Source organism: Budorcas taxicolor, chromosome 17, assembly GCF_023091745.1.
Source record: "Budorcas taxicolor isolate Tak-1 chromosome 17, Takin1.1, whole genome shotgun sequence".
Classification (NCBI taxonomy): domain Eukaryota; kingdom Metazoa; phylum Chordata; class Mammalia; order Artiodactyla; family Bovidae; genus Budorcas; species Budorcas taxicolor.
Window position 1 is genome coordinate 695,902 of NC_068926.1, and position 22,238 is coordinate 718,139.

At 37.2% G+C, this 22,238-nt stretch overlaps 1 pseudogene; it reads right to left on the reverse strand.

Moving 5' to 3' along the window:
- LOC128062542 (ankyrin repeat domain-containing protein 26-like) overlaps positions 1-22,238 on the reverse strand; it is a 57,925-nt pseudogene that overhangs the window by 17,265 nt on the left and 18,422 nt on the right.

Below are 22,238 nucleotides of genomic sequence, written 5' to 3' on the forward strand. Positions count from 1 at the left end.
AGCTTCACAGACATAGAAAACAAACTTATGGTCACCATAGGTGAAAGGGAGGTATGGGAAGGGAAAAATTAGGATGTTGGGATTAATATATACACACTAGTATATATGAAATATATGAATTGATACTTTTGAACTATAGTGTTGGAGAAGACTATTGAGAGTCCCTTGGACTGCAAGGAGAGCCAACAAGTCTATCTTAAAGGAAATCAGTCCTGAATGTTCATTGGAAGGACTGATGGTAAAGCTGAAACTCCAATACTTTGGCCACCTGATGGGAAGAACTGACTCATTTGAAAAGACCCTGATGCTGGGAAAGACTGAAGGCAAGAGGAAAAGGGGACGACAGAGGATGAGATGGTTGGATGGCATCACCAACTCAATGGACATGGTTTGAGTCAACTCCGGGAGTTGGTGATGGACAGGGAGGCCTGGCGTGCTGCAGTCCATGGGGTCGCAAAGAGTCAGACACGACTGAACTGAAACTGAACTGATATATAAAATAACCAACAAGGATCAACATAAAGAACTACACAATATTCTACAAGAAAAATCTGAAAAGGAATGTGTGTGTGTGTGTGTGCGCGCGCACGCATGTGTGTTAGTCACTCAGTCATGTCTGACTCTTTTTAACCCCCATGGACTGTAGCCCATTAGACTCCTCTGCCCATGGAATTCTCCAGGCAAGAATACTGGAGTGGGTAGTCATTTTCTTCTCCAGGGGACTTTCCCAACCCAAGGATCAAACCCAGGTCTCCTGTATTGCAGGCAGATTCTTTACAGTATGAGCCAGCAAGGAAGCCCTATATATGTGTGTGTATATATAACTGAACCACTGTGCTGAATACCTGAAACAACACAATACTGTAAATCAAATATAATTCAATAAACAGCACTACTTGCTAGCTTTAAAAACACTGCATCTGATATCTAACCTATACAGTTACCTCACAGTAAGAGCCTTAGCTCTCTATACATTTAAACAGACTAAATTTCATAAAAAAAACTTTTTGAGACTATGCTATATTTCTAACATTTTAACAGTCAATTAGAAGAATTATCCCTATTGATAACTGTACTAAGCACTTCTACAAATATCAATTAACTCATTAGCTATAATTCTGGAAAGGAAGAAGTTAAAAACATAAATAAGCTGCAGGCTTTTCACCAGGTCTTCTGACTCTAGTAGTCCTTTTACATCAAACCACAGTTACTTCTCTAGTACAAACATACAAAGTAAGCCTCTTATTTCACTCATGATACACACACTAATGGTAAATAAGGTAAAATGTAGAGAGCTCTTCTTAGAAAATCATGAGATTATTTGCTACAGTAATAACTTTCATTATCTCTTCATAATGTTTAAAATAGTAACATGGGGGAAATACAATGAAAAACACAATAATCATCACTAACATATATTATGGCAAATCTATCACTGTTTTCAAAATTCCCTGTACTGAAACAGGACACTCACAGAGCAGAGTGCTCATTTTCTCACAAGTAGAAGAATGATATCCAAAATGTGGTCTCAGAACTGCCTATAGATTCCTCCTTACCATCAGGGAAGTGATAAACGAACCTAGTGATCTTTTGAGGAAATGACATCACTACCAACAACCAGAATATCTACTGTCAGTAGCAAAATTTGTTTTCTTTAGAGGGGGAGGGGGGACTTTTATAAGTTTGTTCTATAGAAACAACTTTTTAAGGTGTTCAAAAGTGTTTTAACAAATGATGGCACAGTTTTTACAAATTGAAAACCTGTAAATGATGTCAAAAGGTCGTTGATATGGTATTGGTTAAAGAAATGACAGTGGAGCCAAAAACGGACTCTGATTCAGACACTGAAAGTGATGACGTGCGTGGAGTGACCAACACGTTCACCCCAAAGCAGAGGGATGGGGTCGGGTAGCACAGTCGGTGCTAGACCACACACAGTCTTCCTCGCCTAAACCACAATCAGGGTGCCGGCTCTTCCAAGATAGTTGCAAAAACTTTGAGATCAATTCCTATGGAAAATACTAAAGGCCTCTCCTTGGAAGAGGCCATCGTGTGTCACTCCCTATCTGCAGCAGACAAACGGATTTGAATTACAAATATTACTTTATCCAACAGATGGAAAATGTTTCCCTCCTCAAAACATAGATATACAGGCTTTCAAAATTCTCTACATTTTCTATGATGTATAGTGTTGGTTTTTAAAATATACACATACACAGAGACATATACACATATTTTAAAATGACTACAGAAAATACCTCAGAGTTCATTTCCTTATTAGCCATTTCTATCTCTTTTTGTTTGGCAAGGTGATTGGCCAGAATTCCATCCTGTAACATTCTGCCATTCTGTTCTCAAGGAAGCTGCTTCTGAGTGTCATTTCGCTCTTCTATAACCTGGAGAGACATTATATGAAGTTTTGGGCCTATACCATTAAAAAAATAAAGTTAAAAGCTTAGGAGAAGAATTTAAAATCAAAAAAATACTGTTTAAATGAAGTAGCCTTATTCCCACATGAATAACTCAGATCTTAATTTAAATGCCTGCTAAATTTATCACAGAGCAAAAACATAGGCAGACATAGTACTGTGAAGGAAAATTTCTTTACAAAGCACTTAATTAGTTTCTTCACACTGTCAATGCAAGTTAGCCTGTATTTTAACATAAAAAATCAAAATTAATACATGGATTGGAATTAAGAATACTACTTTGCCTAATGTATCAAAAATGCTAACCATTATGTTAATGATTAAGCTTGATTTATGTCCATTCCTCCACTCAGAAAACATACACAGACCATCTATGAGAAGCCAAGAATGGCAAGAAATTAATAACTTAAGCTCTAAATGTCACAGTTCATACTTAAGATAACAAATTTGTTCTAAACCTAAAAATACATATTAAATTAAGGGGATGCTATACATAATATTGATGAGATAGTATCAGAAAATTGAAAATTTCACCAAAGATTGCTCTACCTGATTCAGATCATTTCTCACAGTCTTCAGTTCCATTTCTAGTGCTCTGAGAGTGAGTTCAAGTTGCTGTTTCATTTCAACTTCTTTACTATATTGGTCTTTTTTTCTTAACTACTCCCTAATTTTTTCATACAACATATCAGCATTTCTTCTCTGCTCTTCTTCTTGCTTTAAGGTGAATCTGCAAAATTTACATAGCTCTTCTTGGAAAATCATGAGATTATCCCCTGCTGCAATAACTTTCATTCCCTCTACATAATGTTTCAAATAGTAAAATGGGGGAAAATATAATGAAAAACACTTAATAATCCTCACAGTTTTCATGTGCAGTCAATGGTGGACCACACACGGTCCACACACATGAGGGTTAAGAATAAAACTGCATCCATTTTTGTTTTCTGTCTTGAGAAAAAGGACTATTGTATACATCTGTGCATGGGAATGTAAAGGAATATAAACGTCAAATATAGATCAAAGATCTTTTTTAATTTCTCATACTTTGACAAGTTAATACAATATAATTAAAGAAACTGTATTCAAAATAATGAGAAAGGTAGAAATGAATTTATAGAAAAAAAAACGTTTCTTGTAGTATTAAATATAAAACAGAAAAGTGAAAAACAACTGAAAGTCAATGTGCTAAATAATTAATAAGGTTTCCATTATGGTGGACTTCTGTATGGTCATGAAAATGATGATTTGAAAAAACATACATTAAGTTATTAGAAGCATTCACTGTTAAGAACCTGCTATATTATTTCCAAGAATTTCACACTCCACAATACTAGTAACAATTTCTCCTCTGTAAAATCCTAGAGGATAAGCTAGCTCTTATAACACATCTACATCACTGCAGTATTAAAGGAAACAATAGTTCAAATATTTCTTTAAAAGCGAGGTGTACAGTACCTCAAGCTGCCGAGCTCTCGTTCCCACTCCACTTTCTGATGCTCTAACTGTGATTTTACTTCTTTGGTTTCTGACAGCTCTTTCGGTGCCCCACGAACCTTACTTTCCATTTTTTGATCTTTCCTCTAAGCAGTTCACAGTGGCTTTTTTTTAAGTTCTACTAATACATCATACGAAAGAATCATATCCCAGATTTTCAACAAGCTAACAGAATCTGCATGATGAAGAAAACAAAGATAAAAACCAAAAAAAAAAATCATGTGAGTAATTTTTGAGTATAAAGGACTGCCTTTCATGTTCACACATACATGCATTGAACAAATATTAAGTGTCTATAATGGGAAGACATTATTCTAAGCTCTGCACATGAAACAGACTCCCCTGGCTCTTGTTTAGCTTGAAGTCTAGTAGAAGAGAAAGATAAATAAAATAATATGAACTCAGAAGGATACTCTAAGAAAAGAGAGTTCTATGATCACATAACAGAACTTGACATAGACTGGGTCCAGTAAAGATTTCCCTGGGGAAGAGATGTCACACTGAGAAATGAAGGATGAGCAGGAAGTAGTAAGTAGAGAAGGAGGAACAACCCCATGGACAGTCTCCAGCTGCCATTATGTTTTTAACCAAGACAGAGTGAACAGCTACTGATTTACCTTCCTGAGTGGAGCGAGCAAAAATGACACTGACAAAATACATTAAACAATGATTTTCATGGCAAAGGACTTAAAGGAATGAGAGACAATGATCCTGGAAACACATGAGGTTAGCCTAAGGAAAGCCCCAAATCACTGCCTTGAGAGAATTTCCAGGCTGCGACACGGGGAGAAGGAATGGAAGCTGAGTCAGCCAGACTCGCTGAAAGGAGGTGATAAAGCTAACAGTCTGGTGAAACCAAAGTGGGCAGAGATCACAGATCAGAACCACAGAGAGGAGAGAGTGGAACAGAGAGAAAAAGGACCCTGGAGATGTGAGGAGGAGCCCCTCGGGTATTCAGCAGAGGAACGAATACAGCCCATCTGGGAGAAACCACCTGAGACCAGGGAGAAACTATCTGAAAAGACTATAGGAACCTGTGACTGGCATTCACTCAGTCCCAGGAATTCTATCTATTCTCATGAGCCAGGCTGGAAAAACTCCTAGGTGCCAGCAGAATGAACAGGGTATCAGCAAGGTCTTCCCTCCAAGGCAGGAAATAACAGCCCTAGCCCCAGGGTCCCTCTGGATGCACCTAACAAATCATAAGAAGCAAGAGCACAGAAGGATCTCTGGAAAACTCTCAATATTTGGAAACTAAATCATACGGATCTAACTAACCCTTGGATCAAAGAGGTAATGAAAAGAAGAATTACAAAGTATTTTGAACTGAATGAAAATGAAAATGTAAGACCAGCAGACGTTTTAGGAAATTGACACACTGATGCTAAAATTCATGTGGAAAGAAGGGTAAAAAATAAAACAAGATGAAGCTAGACAACTGTGACCTTTAACCATGAAGCAAAGAGAAGCAACAGTTGGGCTTCAAGCAAGGGATAACATGATGAGATCTGAACTTTTAAAAAAAGTTAACAATTATAGTTGCTGTGTGGACTGAGGTTCTGGGAGGTAGAATGGCAGGGAAAGAAGTCCTGAGATTATTTCAGTTATTCGACGAGGAAAGTGATGCTAACTTGACCTTGCGTGAAGGCACAGGAAAGAAGAGGCAACAGAAGCTACAGTGAGTGAGTATGATCATAGACCTGTGGCACAGAGTATGCACTCACGTTTATGTTCTTTTAATACAGAACCTACTTCTGAGATGCACAGCACTGTAACATATCCCTGGCTCTAGAGCAGTACTAGACAAGGTGTACATGTATTACTACTACACCATACACAAACAGCCATTGTGCCTGTGTCAAGTTTTTCAATTCAGTTCAGTTCAGTTCAGTCCAGTCGCTCAGTCCTGTCCGACTCTTTGCGACCCCATGAATTGCAGCACGCCAGGCCTCCTTGTTCATCACCATCTCCCGGAGTTCACTCAGACTCACGTCCATTGAGTCCGTGATGCCATCCAGTCATCTCATCCTTGGTCGTCCCCTTCTCCTCCTGCCCCCAATCCCTCCCAGCATCAGATTCTTTTCCAATGAGTCAATTCTTCTCATGAGGTGGCCAAAGTACTGGAGCTTCAGCTTCAGCATCATTCCTTCCAAAGAAATCCCAGGGCTGATCTCCTTCAGAATGGACTGGTTGGACCTCCTTGCAGTCCAAGGGACTCTCAAAAGTCTTCTCCAACACCACAGTTCAAAGGCATCAATTCTTCGGCGCTCAGCCTTCTACACAGTCCAACTCTCACATCCATACATGACCACTGGAAAAACCATAGCCTTGACTAGACTGACCTTAGTCGGCAAAGAAATGTCTCTGTTTTGGAATAAGCTATCTAGGTTGGTCATAACTTTTCTTCCAAGGAGTAAGCGTCTTTTAATTTCATGGCTGCAGTCACCATCTGCAGTGATTTTGGAGCCAAAAAAAATAAAATCTGACACTGTTTCCACTGTTTCCCCATCTATTTCCCATGAAGTGATGGGACCAGATGCCATGATCTTCGTTTTCTGAATGTTGAGCTTTAAGCCAACTTTTTCACTCTCCTCTTTCACTTTCATCAAGAGGCTTTTTAGCTCCTCTTCACTTTCTGCCATAAGGGTGGTATCATCTTCATATCTGAGATTATTGATATTTCTCCCGGCAATCTTGATTCCAGCTTGTGTTTCTTCCAGTCCAGCGTTTCTCATGATGTACTCTGCATAGAAGTTAAATAAGCAGGGTGACAATATACAGCCTTGATGTACTCCTTTTCCTATTTGGAACCAGTCTGTTGTTCCATGTCCAGTTCTAACTGTTGCTTCCTGACCTGCATATAGATTCCTCAAGAGGCAGGTTAGGTGGTCTGGTATTCCCATCTCTTTCAGAATTTTCCACAGTTGATTGTGATCCACACAGTCAAAGGCTTTGGCATAGTCAATAAAGCAGAAATAGATGTTTTTCTGGAACTCTGTTGCTTTTTCCATGATCCAGCAGATGTTGGCAATTTGATCTCTGGTTCCTCTGCCTTTTCTAAAACCAGCTTGAACATCAGGGAGTTCACGGTTCATGTATTGCTGAAGCCTGGCTTGGAGAATTTTGAGCATTACTTTACTAGCATGTGAGATGAGTGCAACTGTGCGGTAGTTTGAGCATTCTTTGGCATTGCCTTTCTTTGGAATTGGAATGAAAACTGACCTTTTCCAGTCCTGTGGCCACTGCTGAGTTTTCCAAATTTGCTGGCATATTAAGTGCAGCACTTTCAGAACATCATCTTTCAGGATTTGAAACAGCTCAACTGGAATTCCATCACCTCCACTAGCTTTGTTCGTACTGATGCTTTCTAAGGCCCACTTGACTTCACATTCCAAGATGTCTGGCTCTAGATTAGTGATCACATCATCATAATTATCTGGGTCGTGAAAATCTTTTTTGTACAGTTCTTCTGTGTATTCTTGCCACCTCTTCTTAATATCGTCTGCTTCTGTTAGGTCCATACCATTTCTGTCCTTTATCGAGCCCATCTTTGCATGAAATGTTCCCTTGGTGTCTCTAATTTTCTTGAAGAGATCTCTAGTCTTTCCCATTCTGTTTTTTTTCTCTATTTCTTTGCACTGATCTTAGCAACATGGAATTCTCATAGTAAAGCAACTCACCATCCTTGGAAGCTGTTTCAGATGACTGAGTTAAGTCATCAAGGTCATCCACAGAATTAATTTGTTCTTTGACTTACACATACATAACACTATTTCATAATGTCCTTAAAATATTTACAGAACATACTAATTGTACAAAGGTGATAATCATCTCTTCATTAAAGCAAAACCAGACACTTTTTAAAAGGACAGATTTTTTATCAAAAGGATAATTTTATCAATAGTGTTTCTAAATTAAGTTGGCAAAGTATATGTCTCTACAACAAAGGAAGATTTTATATTTTGCTACTATTCCTTTTACAAAGTATTTTTTACTAGGAAAATATTTTTTATAGTTAACTTTTTGACTATACCTTGTTATTTTCATTAGATGTTTTCTTTGCAGGCCTAAAAAAAAACAAATGATTCTTTTCAGGTTAACATTAAATACTTAAAAATACAAATACCTAAACTTTGTTTTTTATATAATGTCTTGGCATTTGCATTGGTAGGTAATGTTTTATAAAAGGATTAAAACAATAAAGAAGAGTAACATTAAAGGACAAACAAAATACAGTTATAATACTAATAAGGCATTTAATTTAGATCAAAGAAAAGGAACAACATAACATTACTTATATTATGTGAAGGGAATATACCAGGATTTTTGGCAGTTGTTATTTTCATCAATAGGAACTATGTTTTACAGCAATAAAACCTATCTGGGAAGTATTCCTTAAGTCCATGTAAGAAAGAAACCCGGTTTTAATAACCATGATATCAGCCTTCCAAGGACTTCCTATGCAACTGCTATGCATTATTATAAGCATTTTGTATGTCTTAACGGCATTTTAATCCTCACAAACATTCTGGGAGATAGGTAACACATTAGTTCCTCTACATAGGAAGAAACAGAGCACGGAAAGGCTGAGTAAGTTGCCCAAGTCCACAAAGCAGGTCACCAACAGACCCAGAGTTCAAACTCAGGAAATCTGGCTTCAACACTGTGGTTCAAAAATATGCTGAGAAAGTAATATTTAAATAAGTATACTAACACATATATATGGAATTTAGAAAGATGGTAATGATAACCCTGTATGTGAGACAGCAAAAGAGACACAGATGTATAGAACAGACTTTTGGACTCTGAGGGAGAGGGACAGGGTGGGATGATTAGGGAGAATGGCACTAAAACATGTATACTATCATGTAAGAAACGAATCGCTAGTCTATGTTAGATGCAGGATACAGGATGCTTGGGGCTGGTGCACGAGGATGCTTCAGAGAGATGATATGGGGTGGGAGGTGGGAGGAGGGTTCAGGATTGGGAACGCATATACACCCGTGGTGGATTCATGTCAATGTATGGCAAAACCAATACAGTACTGTAAAGTAAAATAAAGTAAAAATAAAAATTAAAAAAATAAATAAATAAAGAGTAAAAAAAATAAATTAATAAGTCTTCTTAAGTAATATGATAGCAAATTAATCTATATTATTATTCCATGTCCAGTTATAACTATAAATAATTTCTGAATCTTAACACGTTTCTCAAAAAATAAAAAGACTTTAGAGGTAGGCAATGCTGGAAATCTACTTTCACTAAACACGTGCTTTTGTAAAGAAATTTATCAGTAGGCATTCATTCAACCATTCTGCTGTTTATTCATGAATCTGATATACATTTATTGAGCACACAATACGTGTTAATAAAACTCTTACTATGGGAAGCATATTTTTTCTAATTTAGAACTTTATAAACCAAAATTAATAATTTGTGAAAGATTGTTAGAAGTTTTTTTTCCTGTTGAATATAAACAAAAAATTTCCCTTTTCCTTAGAATCTGCAAACAACTATGACGTTGATATGATATAATATTTCAGAGTACCTTACAAAATCATAGTTACTCACGATGCTGCTATCAACTAGAATCAGCAAGGAATGATCAAATCCTATTCAGTATAGCCTAAGTGTTTGTAAGTTCATGATTATATAATTTTTTAAAATCTATGTAGGATAGGATTAGCTGAACTAATCATCCACACATGCAATTACATAGGAATATTACACTTCAGAACCAACAAACAAGCCCTTACCATAAAACTATATATAACAGAAGTATTATGTACAATTAGTTTGCTGTAATAGTTTAAAGATAATGCCATACAATCAATAAGCTTTCTAATATTGGAAATGCAAACAAGATTAAACCCAATAAACACGTCCTCTGCTGGCTCATTTCTAACAGCATACGTACTCTAAAAGCTCCCATCTTAAAACAAGAAACTCCTTTGAACTCCACATTCCTCTTCAGTTACCATCTAGTTCTCTATGGCCTGTCCCAGCAAATATTCCCTACAGGGCTGTTTATATATATTCACTACAGTCCAGCTTTCAAGGAGACTATTTACTGAAACGATTTCTGGCCAAAGGCACTGGTCCTCACTTTAATCTTTCAGCAGTGTTTGTCCACTATAGTTGAGGAATCTCTTGTCTTGGCCTGTATACTGTATTATGCTGCTCTATTTCCAGAAGAAGTATTCAGTGCTTATTTCTTCCTCTAGAAATAAAGGATTTTTAGATATTACCTGTCATCCTCCTGATCCACTTCACTTAAAATGCTGTCATCATTAACATGCAGCAGACCACCAGTCAGTGAATCGGTCTTTTCAAATATTGGTGCAATCACACATTCTTCTGGTGTCCATTTGCTATTGCCCTTTTTCTTTACTTCCTTCCTATGCATGCCAGGATCGCTACTTTAAAAAAAAATCCACAAAAAAGCCAATGTTTTCTAATAATTCAACTGATAAAGAATAAGAAAGCAATTCTTGTAAAATTCCTACTCTTACCCATCTTAAATCATTGATTAATTCACAAAATAGTTATTAAGTACCAACCATATGCAAGAAAACACAAATTCTTGCCTCAAAGACAGATATACAATTATGATTTGATGTGATATGTAAGAGTTGATACATGAAAGTGATCAGTGAAATAAGGAAGGCTTTACAGAAGTGAAGAGAGAAGGTTACAAAGAAGAAAAAAGGAAGAAAATCATTCTACTTGGAGTCTAGAGTACGGAGCACAAAGATCAGGCACGTGGCATCTAGGCTGTTTCCTAGGCACCTGGAAGGAAAAGTATGAAACACATGAAAGAAAGCAGGGAGGTGCATCTTTGGAAAGACATTGGGAAGAACCTCAAGGGCTACACTGGAAACCTAGAGTTCACTGCCTAACACAATGACTCTTACCCATGGGAGTCATAATTAGATTTACACTTTATTTTCTGTTTTGCTTTTAAATACAATAATGCTTAATTTAGGGATTTCCCTGATGGTCCAGTACTTAGGAGTCTGCCTGCCAATGAGGGGGCACTGGTTTGATCCCTGGTCCAGGAAGATCCCACATGCCATGGGGCAACTAAACCCGTGCTGCACAACTACTGAAGCCAGCACCCTAGAGCCCATGCTTAGCATCAAGAGAAGTCACCACAATGAGAAGCCCAAGCACTGCCGCTGCAAAGAACCAGCGCAGTCAAACAGAAAGGAAAAAAAAGTAACGCTTAATTTGGGTGACGTTTTAAATGACATGAGGCACATATAACATGAAAGAAAAAATCAAGGAAATATTTGGGGTTGGTGGGGGGCGGGCGGCAAGGCAGTTTACTTTTAAACCACCCACATGATGGGGTGATTTCAGCATTATGGCTGAAAGACCAGTACCTCATCAGCTCCCCCACCACCAACAACAATTTGGCTTCCATCCACAAACATACTCAAAGTGCTATGAGGAAAAAAAAAAACAAAAAAAAAAAAAACCTGCCGACCAAGAATACTCTATCCAGAAAAATTATGTTTCAGAAATGAAGGAAAAATAAAAACTTTCCCAGAAAAGACAGAGCTGAGGGAGTTCCTCACCACTAGACCTGTTCCATAAGAAATGCTGAAAGAAGTCCTCACACTGAAATGAAAAGATGCTAAGTAGTGACACAAAATTTATTTAAATATACCACACACTGGTAAAGGCAAGTAGGCAGTCAAATTCAAAATACTCTAATACTGTAATATGGTGGTATGTTAAGAAATTAACTTTAGTATTATGTCTAAAGGACAAAAAAATAAAAACAACTATATCTCTAGCAAAATGTAAATTGTGATCATCACAACCATTAGCTCAGTTCAGTTCAGTTCAGTTTAGTCACTCAGTCATATCTGACTCTTTGTGACCCTATGGACTGCAGCACGCCAGACCTCCCTGTCCATCACCAACTCCTGGAGTTTACCCAAACTCATGTCCATTGAGTCAGTGATGCCATCCAACCATTTCCTCCTCTGTCGTCCCCTTCTCCTCCTGCCCTCAACCTTTCCAGCATCAGGGTCTTTTCCAATGACGCAGCTCTTTGCATCGGTGGCCGAAGTATTGGAGTTTCAGCTTCAACATCAGTCCATCCAATGAACACCCAGGACTGATCTCCTTTAGGATGGACTGGTTGGATCTCCTTGCAGTCCAAGGGACTCTCAAGAGTCTTCTCCAAGATCACAGTTCAAAAGCATCAATTCGTCCGTGCTCAGCTTTCTTTATAGTCCAACTCTCACATCCAAACTTATTTAACAGAAAAATAACAAATGACCTGCTGTTAAATAGGCTTACCTATCAGAACCTTCATTCTCCATAGCAGCAAACTCCTGCTTGTTCTTTCCCTGCTGAATCAATCCACCCTCATCAGCAGTATCACATACATTGTCTGATACTGCCACTTCACTACTTTTGTGCTTCTTCTTTTCTTCTTCAAACTTTAATGAAAGTTTGACAGTAAGAAATTCTGTTACTTAATTATAAACATCTTTTTTTGTTTGTTTTCATTAATTTTATTATTTGACTCAGGGTTTGGTGTGATTTTAAGTGATAAAAAAATCTTTTTGTGCTTACTTGAATTTTGTCATTAACAAGTCACTGAAATATTTGTAAATCCTACTTCTCCTTTTTTGACAAAAAGAAACAAAATTCCCAAAATTTCAAAAAAGGCTTCCTTAAGATGATGCAATTATTCATCCCCAGTCTTCCCCATCTAACTGGCAGAGACAGAGAAATAAAAAGACAAAACACACAAAATCTGTCCTCTTCAGTCTTTACCACCTGGATTTTCCATTAAACAGTCAGATTTAGAGGATGTGACACCTTAGTGCCTCAAAAACACTAAAGCTATTCTTTCCCCACTGCCTTTTACATTTCTTTGTTCATTTGGATCCAGGATATAACGAAAAAGTGATGGTGTTCACTAAAATATATGAACCAAAGTTTACCAAAACACAGGGAGCAGAGTGAAACTGACGAGTTGTTAGTGTGGAATTCTGGAATATAAATAATGCTTCCCAATTCCACATTCAATAACCATCAAACTTTATAGCTAGAGGGTATAGAAATAATTTTCTATTGTAGCCCCATTATTTACCAGAAATAGGAGTAAAACCAAGAAAGGTTAAATGATTTTTTTGTCTTTTTCTTTTTCTCAAATCATTTTTTAATTGAACGAAATTGCTTTACAGAATTGTGTTGTTTTCTGTCAAACCTCAACATAAACCAGCCAAAGTTATACATATATCCTCTGCCTTTTGAACCTGCCTCCCATCTCCCTGCCCCCATCCCACCCCTCTATGTTGATACAGAGCTCCTGTTTGAGTTTTCTGAGCCATACAGCAAATTCCCATTGTCTATCTTTTTACGTATGGTAATGTAAGTTTCCATGTTATTCTTTCCATGCATCTCAACCTCTCTTGCCCTTGCTCCAAGTCCATAAGTCTATTCTCTATGTCTGATTCTCCACTGCCGCCCTGTAAATAAATTCTTCAGTACCATTTTCCTAGATTCCATATATATGTGTTAGAATATGATATTTATCTTTCTCTTTCTGACTTACTTCACTCTGTATAATAGGCTCTAGGTTCATTTACCTTATTAGAACTGACTCAAGTGCATACCTTTTTATGGCTGAGTAATATTCTATTGTGTATATGAACCACAACTTCTTTATCCATTCATCTATCAATGGGCATCTAGGTTGCTTCCATGTTCTAACTATAGCAACAGTGCTGGAAGGAATGATGGGATACATGAGTCTTTTTCAATTTTGGTTTCCTCAGGGTATATGCCTAGGAGTGAGATTGCTCCTGGGTCATATGGTAGTTTTATTCCTAGTTTTTTAAGGAATCTCCATACAGCCTTCCATAGTGACTGGATCAATTTACATTCCCACCAACAGTGCAAGAGCGTTCCCTTTCCTCCACACCCTCTCCAGCATTTATTGCTTGTAGACTTTTTGATGATGGCCATTCTGACTGGTGTGAGGTTATATCTCATTGTAGTTTTGATTTGTATTTCTCTAATAATGAGCGATGTTGAGCACATTTTCATGTGTTTGTTAACCATCTGTATGTCGTCTTTGGAGAAATGTCTATTTAGGTCTTTTTCCCACTTTTTGATTGGATTGTTCTTCTGGTATTGAGTTGTATGAGCTGCTTGCATATTTTGGAAATTAATCCTTTGTCAGTTGTTTCATTTGCTATTATTGTCTCCCATTCTTAGGGTTGTCTTTTCACCTTGCTTACAGTTTCCTTTGCTGTGTAAAAGCTTCTAAGTTTAATCAGGTCCCACTTGTTTACTTTTGTTTTTATTTCCATTACTCTAGGAGGTGGGTCACAGTTGATCTTGCTTTGATGTATGTCATCGAGTGTTCTGCCTATGCTTTCCACTAAGAGTTTTATAGTTTCTGGTCTTGCCTTTAGGTCTTTAATCCATTTTAGTCCAATCGAGCTGGAGAAATCAACCGTCTTGACTTCAGATTATACTACAAAGCTACAGTCATAAAGACAGTATGGTACTGGCACAAAAACCGAAATATAGACCGATGGAACAAGTCTGAAAGCCCAGAAATAAACCCATGCACCTATGGGTACCTTAGTTTTGACAAAGGAGGCAAGAATATACAATGGGGCAAAGACAGCCTCTTCAATAAATGGTGCTGGGAAAACTGGACAGCTACATGTAAAAGAATGAAATTAGAACCCTTCTTAACATCATACACAAAGATAAACTAAATGACTTCTTCAAAGCCCCTAAAGTGGCATTCCCTAGCATTTTATGGCACCAAAAGAGATGATAAAATTCTGTAACCTTGAATCTGATAAATTACCAAATGAATTCATCAAATGAATCAGATAAGTTTGCGTGACTTTACCCAAGTAATTTAATGCCTTAGCTGGGGATAGGGCTGATCTCCTTTTTCTTTTAAAGGAGAATACCTACAGATTTTTGTCTGTTGTTAAAACTCAAGTCAAGGCACCTCTTACACAAAAGAGCAAACAAGCAAAGAAATTTAAAAATCTATTACTGGAAGGAAGAAAAATCGTACAGCATCTCAAAACTCAGTTTTCTCCTTTGGAGATAATTTTTGGGGGGTGGGAGTTTATACTACCTACATGACAAAATCACATGTGTCAGAACTTAATACATTTTAGTAAACAACATAATGGAAAAGTCTGTCTCAAAAGAAACATCTGCAAGTGATGATTAACGAATATGTGGGAGTACATGTGAAAGTTAAAGTGAAAGCCACTCCGTTGTGTCCGACTCTTTGCAACCCTATGGACTATACGGACCATGGAGTTCACCAGGCCAGAATACTGGAGTGGATAGTCTCTTCTTTCTCTAGGGGATCTTCCCAACCCAGGAATCGAGCCCAGGTCTCCTGCACTGCAGGCAAATTCTTTTCCAGCTGAGCCACAAGGGAACCTTATACATGTATTGGGAAGGGAGTACATGTATTTATTAAATTTTTTATTTTTTTAAATTTGTTTTACTGTTTGTTCTATTTTTAATTTTAGTTTCATTGTTATTAAATTTGTTATTAAATACATAAAGGAAAGGAAGTACGTGTATTTGTAACTAAAAATATCCTGAAGTGTCCATGTTGGAGATCTAAAATTTATTAAAATCTAACTCTTAAACTTCTTAATCTATGCTTGCTGCTGCTGCTGCTGCTGCTAAGTCACTTCAATTGTGTCCGACTCTGTGTGACGCCATAGATGGCAGCCCACAAACGTGCCCACCAGGCTCCCCCATCCCTGGGATTCTATAGGCAAGAATACTGGAGTAGGTTGCCACATCCTCCTCCAGGGTATCTTCCCAACCCAGGGATTAAACCTAGGTCTCACACATTACAGGTGGATTCTTTACCATCTGAGCCACCAGGGAAGCCCAACAATACTGGAGTGGGTAGCCAAACCCTTCTCCAGGGGAATTTCCTAACCCAGAAAATGAACTGGGGTCTCCTTCGTTGCAGGTGGATTCTTTACCAGCTGAGCTACCAAGGAAGCCCCTACATTCAGTTATATTATATTTTAATATCTACCAATGAAAGTGGAAAAAGCATTTTTAGTAATATTTATTGATTTCTCACCCCAAAATGAGATAAATTAGAAAGTTAATCTTTGTGCCCTAACAACAAAGGTCCAATCTGGAAGCTTCGATTCTCTTAATAGGTAACCGGGTTGATTCTATGACCCCACTCTCTCCCTGAATGTACATCCCTAATCGATTACACCAAGATCACAGACAGAATGACTCTTTCATCTTGGCATCACTGACTGGCAATTTCAATGGAAAACCCTGAACCACTGGGAATGATTTCTCTCTACATGTATCTAGGTCAGGGATCATCACTGTCATATTGTTTATCATTTCAACTGTTTACTCGTACAATTCAGTATTTGATATCACCTTCATAATCATATAATGAAGTTATAAAAATGGAAGAAATAAACAATAGTCAGGAAATTTTTTTCCCTCAATTCCAAAAACAAACTATAAATATAAGAGATTCTAACAATATGTGAAGTTTAATAATTAAGGTTCCATAAAAAAACTATTAAATTATTATCTATTGATTCTAAAAGGCTAATTTTGAAAGGTAATTTTATTTGTCATGACCTTTGTTACACACTGTATCATGCTGTTGAAGCATAGGAAACACTATTAAGCCAGAAATTTAAATTTGCATTTTTACATATCTGGGACTGGTTATTTTCATCTCCAACAGGTTTTTCTTCTTCTTCCTCTAATGTCATTTCTAAGTCTAGTTCTGCCGACAAATCTGTATGTTTAATTAAAGTTACTTAGAATATTTAGATAAAAGACATAATCTTTATTTAAAACATAGATTTAAAACACAGTATCAAATGACATCTTAAATCAATCTTAATCTTCAGCTGAATATTTACTTCCTTAAGACATACTTTCAACGATCTAAAATTTCAGCAATTTGGAAAATACCAGATGTCACCAGGATATGAGCACACAAACAGCTCAAAGATTCATTCACAAAATCATCCAAACATCAATGAACAAAACAATCAGAAACAAAACAAAGTTTCAAAATACAGGACAGACATATAAAGTCACAATACAGTCTCTTCTCTACTTCATAACAGTACCTTTTTAATAACATGCCAAGCTTCAACTGCAACATTATTCATGGTTTACAAAATTCTTCTTACTTTTTATGCTTTTATCAATTCCTTAATCTGAAATGCTACCCTGTACTCTTCCTGACAAATAACTTTTCATCTTTTAAGACTCAACCTGCTTTGTGAAGTTGTCCTTGATTACAGCTATCTTTCCTCAGATAAACAGGTATCCCTTTCCTTGTGGCAACCTTAGTACTTTATAGATTTTTCTAGTGTATCTTCATCACCTGAATTTTAAATTTTTTTTCACATGTCTATCTCCTTGGCTCCAAAACTGCACAGGACAAGCTCTTAAAAATCACTTTTTAGTCCTTATTTATTTTATTCAATAATTATTTATCAGCTTTCTGCTCTGTACTAGACTCTGGAGTTTAAAGAAAAATGTAGATAAAACATGTCAGGGAATGCTTTTCTAGAGATAATGCCTGAGAGGAGACTTACACAGTCCAAGGGAAGGAGAGGCAAGGCATGCAAGGCTGTAACAAGACGGGGAGAGAAGTACACACACAACAGGGTAAATATCTGAGAAAGTACAAAGACAGGTCAGGAGGGCATCACCAGCAATTCAGAATCCCATAGCAAACAACAGAAAGAGCAAGAGATGAAGAGTCAGGCAGAAGTCAGATTATGAAAGCCTCACATGTCAATTTATGATGCTTGGACATTAATGTGATTTGAAGAGTGGTTCACAGTCACACTTGCTTTTGATAGAGGTGACTCTAAATGCTACAAGAGGAATGAATTTGAAGGGCATACAAACAAATGGAGGGAGATGAATCTGAAGGCATTATTAATGGAAAAAAACAAAGGTGGTGCAGGCCTGAACTGGGGGAGCATTTCCAGAAATATTTAGGATATAAAATTTTCTGAATCCAGTACAGAATAAATATTTATGAAATGAATAAATGTACAAATCAGGGACCCTGAAGGAGTAGACTCTGCTGGTTACTTTATAAAAGGTATCGACTGAGATGAGAAATGATCTACATAAACGGTCTGAAGTTGCTTCCATTTATTTTGTACTTTTCCTATTTCACATCTTCCTCTGTTGAAGGGACTGGATAGGTTTTATCTGAATTTGCATTTCATGGACATACCAAGCTAATGCACAAACAAAGGCAAACAAGTCACTTCTATAGATTAAAAAAAAAAACAAAAAACACTTTGAGTTTATAGCTTGTAGTCACTATTCTAGGAAATAACTGAGAATCTTTTGTAAATGCAAAGTTAACCCTATAGGTGAGGGTAGAAAAGAAAAAACTAGGTGTGAAAAAAAGAAACAGTATATGATTTCTTACTATAGCTCTGATCATATGACTGATTAAAGGTGCTAAATTAATTGGTATTTATGGACAACACATATTAGATGTGCTTACTCAATAGATTGGGCATCCTAGTAGAATCAGAATTGACTTTCTATATACCGCTTTTAAATGATACAGCACTCCTTCAATATTGCTATCAGGTTACATTTTGAGAAGGCAATCTCTCGATGTCTACCTAGGTCTCCCAACTAGTCCCAGAGTTCTAAAAATAATCCTGCTACCCACTCTCAGCTGTATGCTAAATACTAGGCTAAACACTTTCTCCTAACTCTCTCTGTATTTCTTGCATTACTATGGTCAGAGGGAGAATGCAAACACCTTGCTAAGACATATTGCTTGGCTGTAGGTTGCATAAAAGGATTCAGCACAAGGTAGGTTTTGCCACAAAATCTAATTTGGAACCATCAGAATAATGGTTAGGCCGTGCCCAGGTGGCCCACAGCTGAGTGCCCTGGGCTTCTGCATTACCTTGTTTGCTTTTTCTGTTTTCTGGAAGCTGAAACTGGCACAGGTCATGGAGCGTGTAATTCCCCAGAAACACCACTCCAGCAGTCATCTTTTTTTTTTTTTAAATTTTTATTTTTACTTTATTTTACTTTACAATACTGCATTGGTTTTGCCATACATTGGCATGAATCCACCACGGGTGTACATGCATTCCCAAACATGAACCCCCCTCCCACCTCCCTCCCCACAACATCCCTCTGGGTCATCCCCGTGCACCAGCCCCAAGCATGCTGTATCCTGCATCGGACATAGACTGGCGATTAGATTCTTACATGATAATATACGTGTTTCAATGCCATTCTCCCAAATCATCCCACCCTCTCCCTCTCCCTCTGAGTCCAAAAGACTGCTATACACATCTGTGTCTTTTTTGCTGTCTTGCATACAGGGTCATCATTGCCATTTTTCTTAATTCCATATATATGTATTAGTATACTGCATTGGTGTTTTTCTTTCTGGCTTACTTCACTCTGTATAATCGGCTCCAGTTTCATCCATCTCATCTGTACTGATTCAAATGTATTCTTTTTAATGGCAACAGTCATCTTTTATCTATCGCAGTCATCTGTCCAAATTCTGTGGATGCTGACTGATTTTTGCTCATTGATTGTGACACCGGTGGACACTGATCAACTCTTAAATGCCCCGCTCTTTGATAAGTCTCATTACTGAGGCTCAAACTAGAATCGGAATCTGAAAACAGTTTCCATTTATTAGAATGTCAGTAAGAATACTACTCTGACTAACTTGTACAGTCTTTCTTCAGAGAATCAGTTCCATGTCCTCCTCTCCCCTCAAACTCACTAGTCCTTCAGAGCTTATTATATCTTACACTTCACTGCGATTCATAAAGAGACATTAACTAGTGTCTCATTTTTTCTACTTGCTAATTTTCTAGTATTACTTACTCTGATTCACTCAATCTCTATTGCATATTTTGTATTCCATAAGAACTTTATTAATAATTATTTTTCCTCAACATACAAATAGTTTATTAACAAAATTTATGGCATTTATTTTACATTGAATTATGCATGACAATATTGTGTGTTCTAGAGATCATGGTTTTAAAAACACTTTTATTGAATGGTATTACCTTAATTAATGGTACAAACCAAGACAATGTATTAAAACGCAAAGACCTCACTTTGCCGACAAAGGTCTGTACAGTCAAAGCTACGGATTTTGCAGTAGTCACAGAGGGATGTGAGAGTTGGACCGTAAAGAAGGCTGAGTGCCAAAGAACTGATGCTAGAGAAGACTCTTGAGAGTCCCTGGAGAGCAAAGAAATTAAACCAGTCAATTCTAAGGGAAATGAACCCTGAATACACACTGGAAGGACTGATGCTGAAACTGAAGCTCCAATACTTTGGACGCCTGATGTGAAGAGCCAACTCACTAGAAAAGACCCTGATGCTGGAAAAGATTGAGGGGAGGAGAGGGGGACAGCAGAGGGTGACATGGTTGGATAGCCTCACTGATTCAGTGGACATGACTAGGCGAACTCGGGGAGATGGTGAGGGACAGGGCGGCCTGGCGTGTTACAGTCCATAGGGTCACAAAGAGTTGGACACGATTTAGCAACTGAACAGCACTAACAACAACTTTAATTACAATGAGACTGCCTTTTCTCAATGTATCAATATCTTCAGAACCCATTTTTTAAGCCTTGGATAAACATCAGAAACATATAAGAAATGATAGGCTTGTGTGTGACTAATTGTTTCCGCGTGAAAATAGGATAAGCTGAGGACCACACTGGATCCAAAGAGCACAGAGCACCATGATACAAGAATGAATACAATACAAAAATGTTTGCTTTAAAAAAAAAAAAAAAAAGCTGTCAGGTCTAAATTTCTTAAGAGAAGTCAAAGAAACAAGCAAGAAATGTAAAAGTGAAACTTTAAACCCCGTTTCAGCTCAAGGCCCCATTTATCATTTCACATCTAACCACTTAAACAGTTTAAAACTGTGGTTCTCAAGTGTGCCCTGAGACTCCCTGAAGTCCAGAGACCATCGGGTCAGGGGGTCCAAGAGGTCAGAACTAGTCTCACAACAACACTAAATGTTACTTCCATTCTCATTCTCTTCTGAGTGCACAGTGGAGTTCTTCAGAGACACGATATGTGATATTATAACTCTAATGACAAATGGAATTAGCCATTATGATTCTGTGTTCTCATATTTTAAGTTTTTCAGCTTTGTTTTCCAATACGGTGAACATCAATAAATACAACCAACTTAAACAAAAGTTCCACAGCATTCTAGTAATTTTTAGAAGTACAAAAGGATCCTAAAGCCAAAACTTTCAGAATCACTGTTTTAAAAGATTATGTCTACCAAAAAGTCATTAAAGTATGAGTACTTCCTCTGCTTCTAATAGTCAAAGATACCACAAACACAACAGACACACAAAGTCTGCAAAACAAAACATCTGGTCGGCCTACATTCCTCTGTGTAACAACACTAAAATGAAACAATTATAAGCTGAAATACAACTGATATATTAACAAGAGAAGCTTTACTCTAGGTAAAGGTCAGAGTTCAAATAAGCATTTTTGGACACTGGAAAAATCTTAGGATCTAATAATTTCTGAGAATCCCTAAGAAGTATACAGATTGCAAACTGAGAACTTCAGGGTATTGAAACATACAGAAACATATTGAGTTCAAGTTTACATTTTAAACATTTCTTGTTCTTATGCTTGTACTTATCTTTTTTTCAAAACATGGATACCAATAATAACATTTGCCTTATGTATGTCAAATGCTTTAATTAAATTTGCAAAAAAAAAAAGTTAGCAGTATGAAGACTGAGCATTTCAAATACTTCAGTGTCCCTCTTTTCAGAGTTACGTGTGTATTGCAAAATTTACCTGAAGTGGATGTTTGTAGATCCTTCATTCCGACTGTTTTATTAGGAATGGAATCTCTCACTAAGACCGCAGGCTGAATGGGTTTGGAAACAAGTTGGTTAATAAATAATGTACCTTTGATACAATCCACAGTCCATAATTCAAGATAAAAACATAAATGATTTTACCTTCATGTTAGGATATTTCTCAGGAGAATCTAAAAGGGAAAAGGGACATAGAGTTAATTACATGTAAACATGAAAGCCAGCTCTACATTCATGCAGAGTTAATACTGAGCAGAAATCCTTGTGCTCAGCCTTGGCAGTGAATACATTTGGGGACGTTAGGACACCAGCAAGACAGACTATGAATCCACTATACATAGTAAAGAAAAAATAGAAATAAAGGTTTAACAAAACATGCAGTTAAGATTTCAAAAGT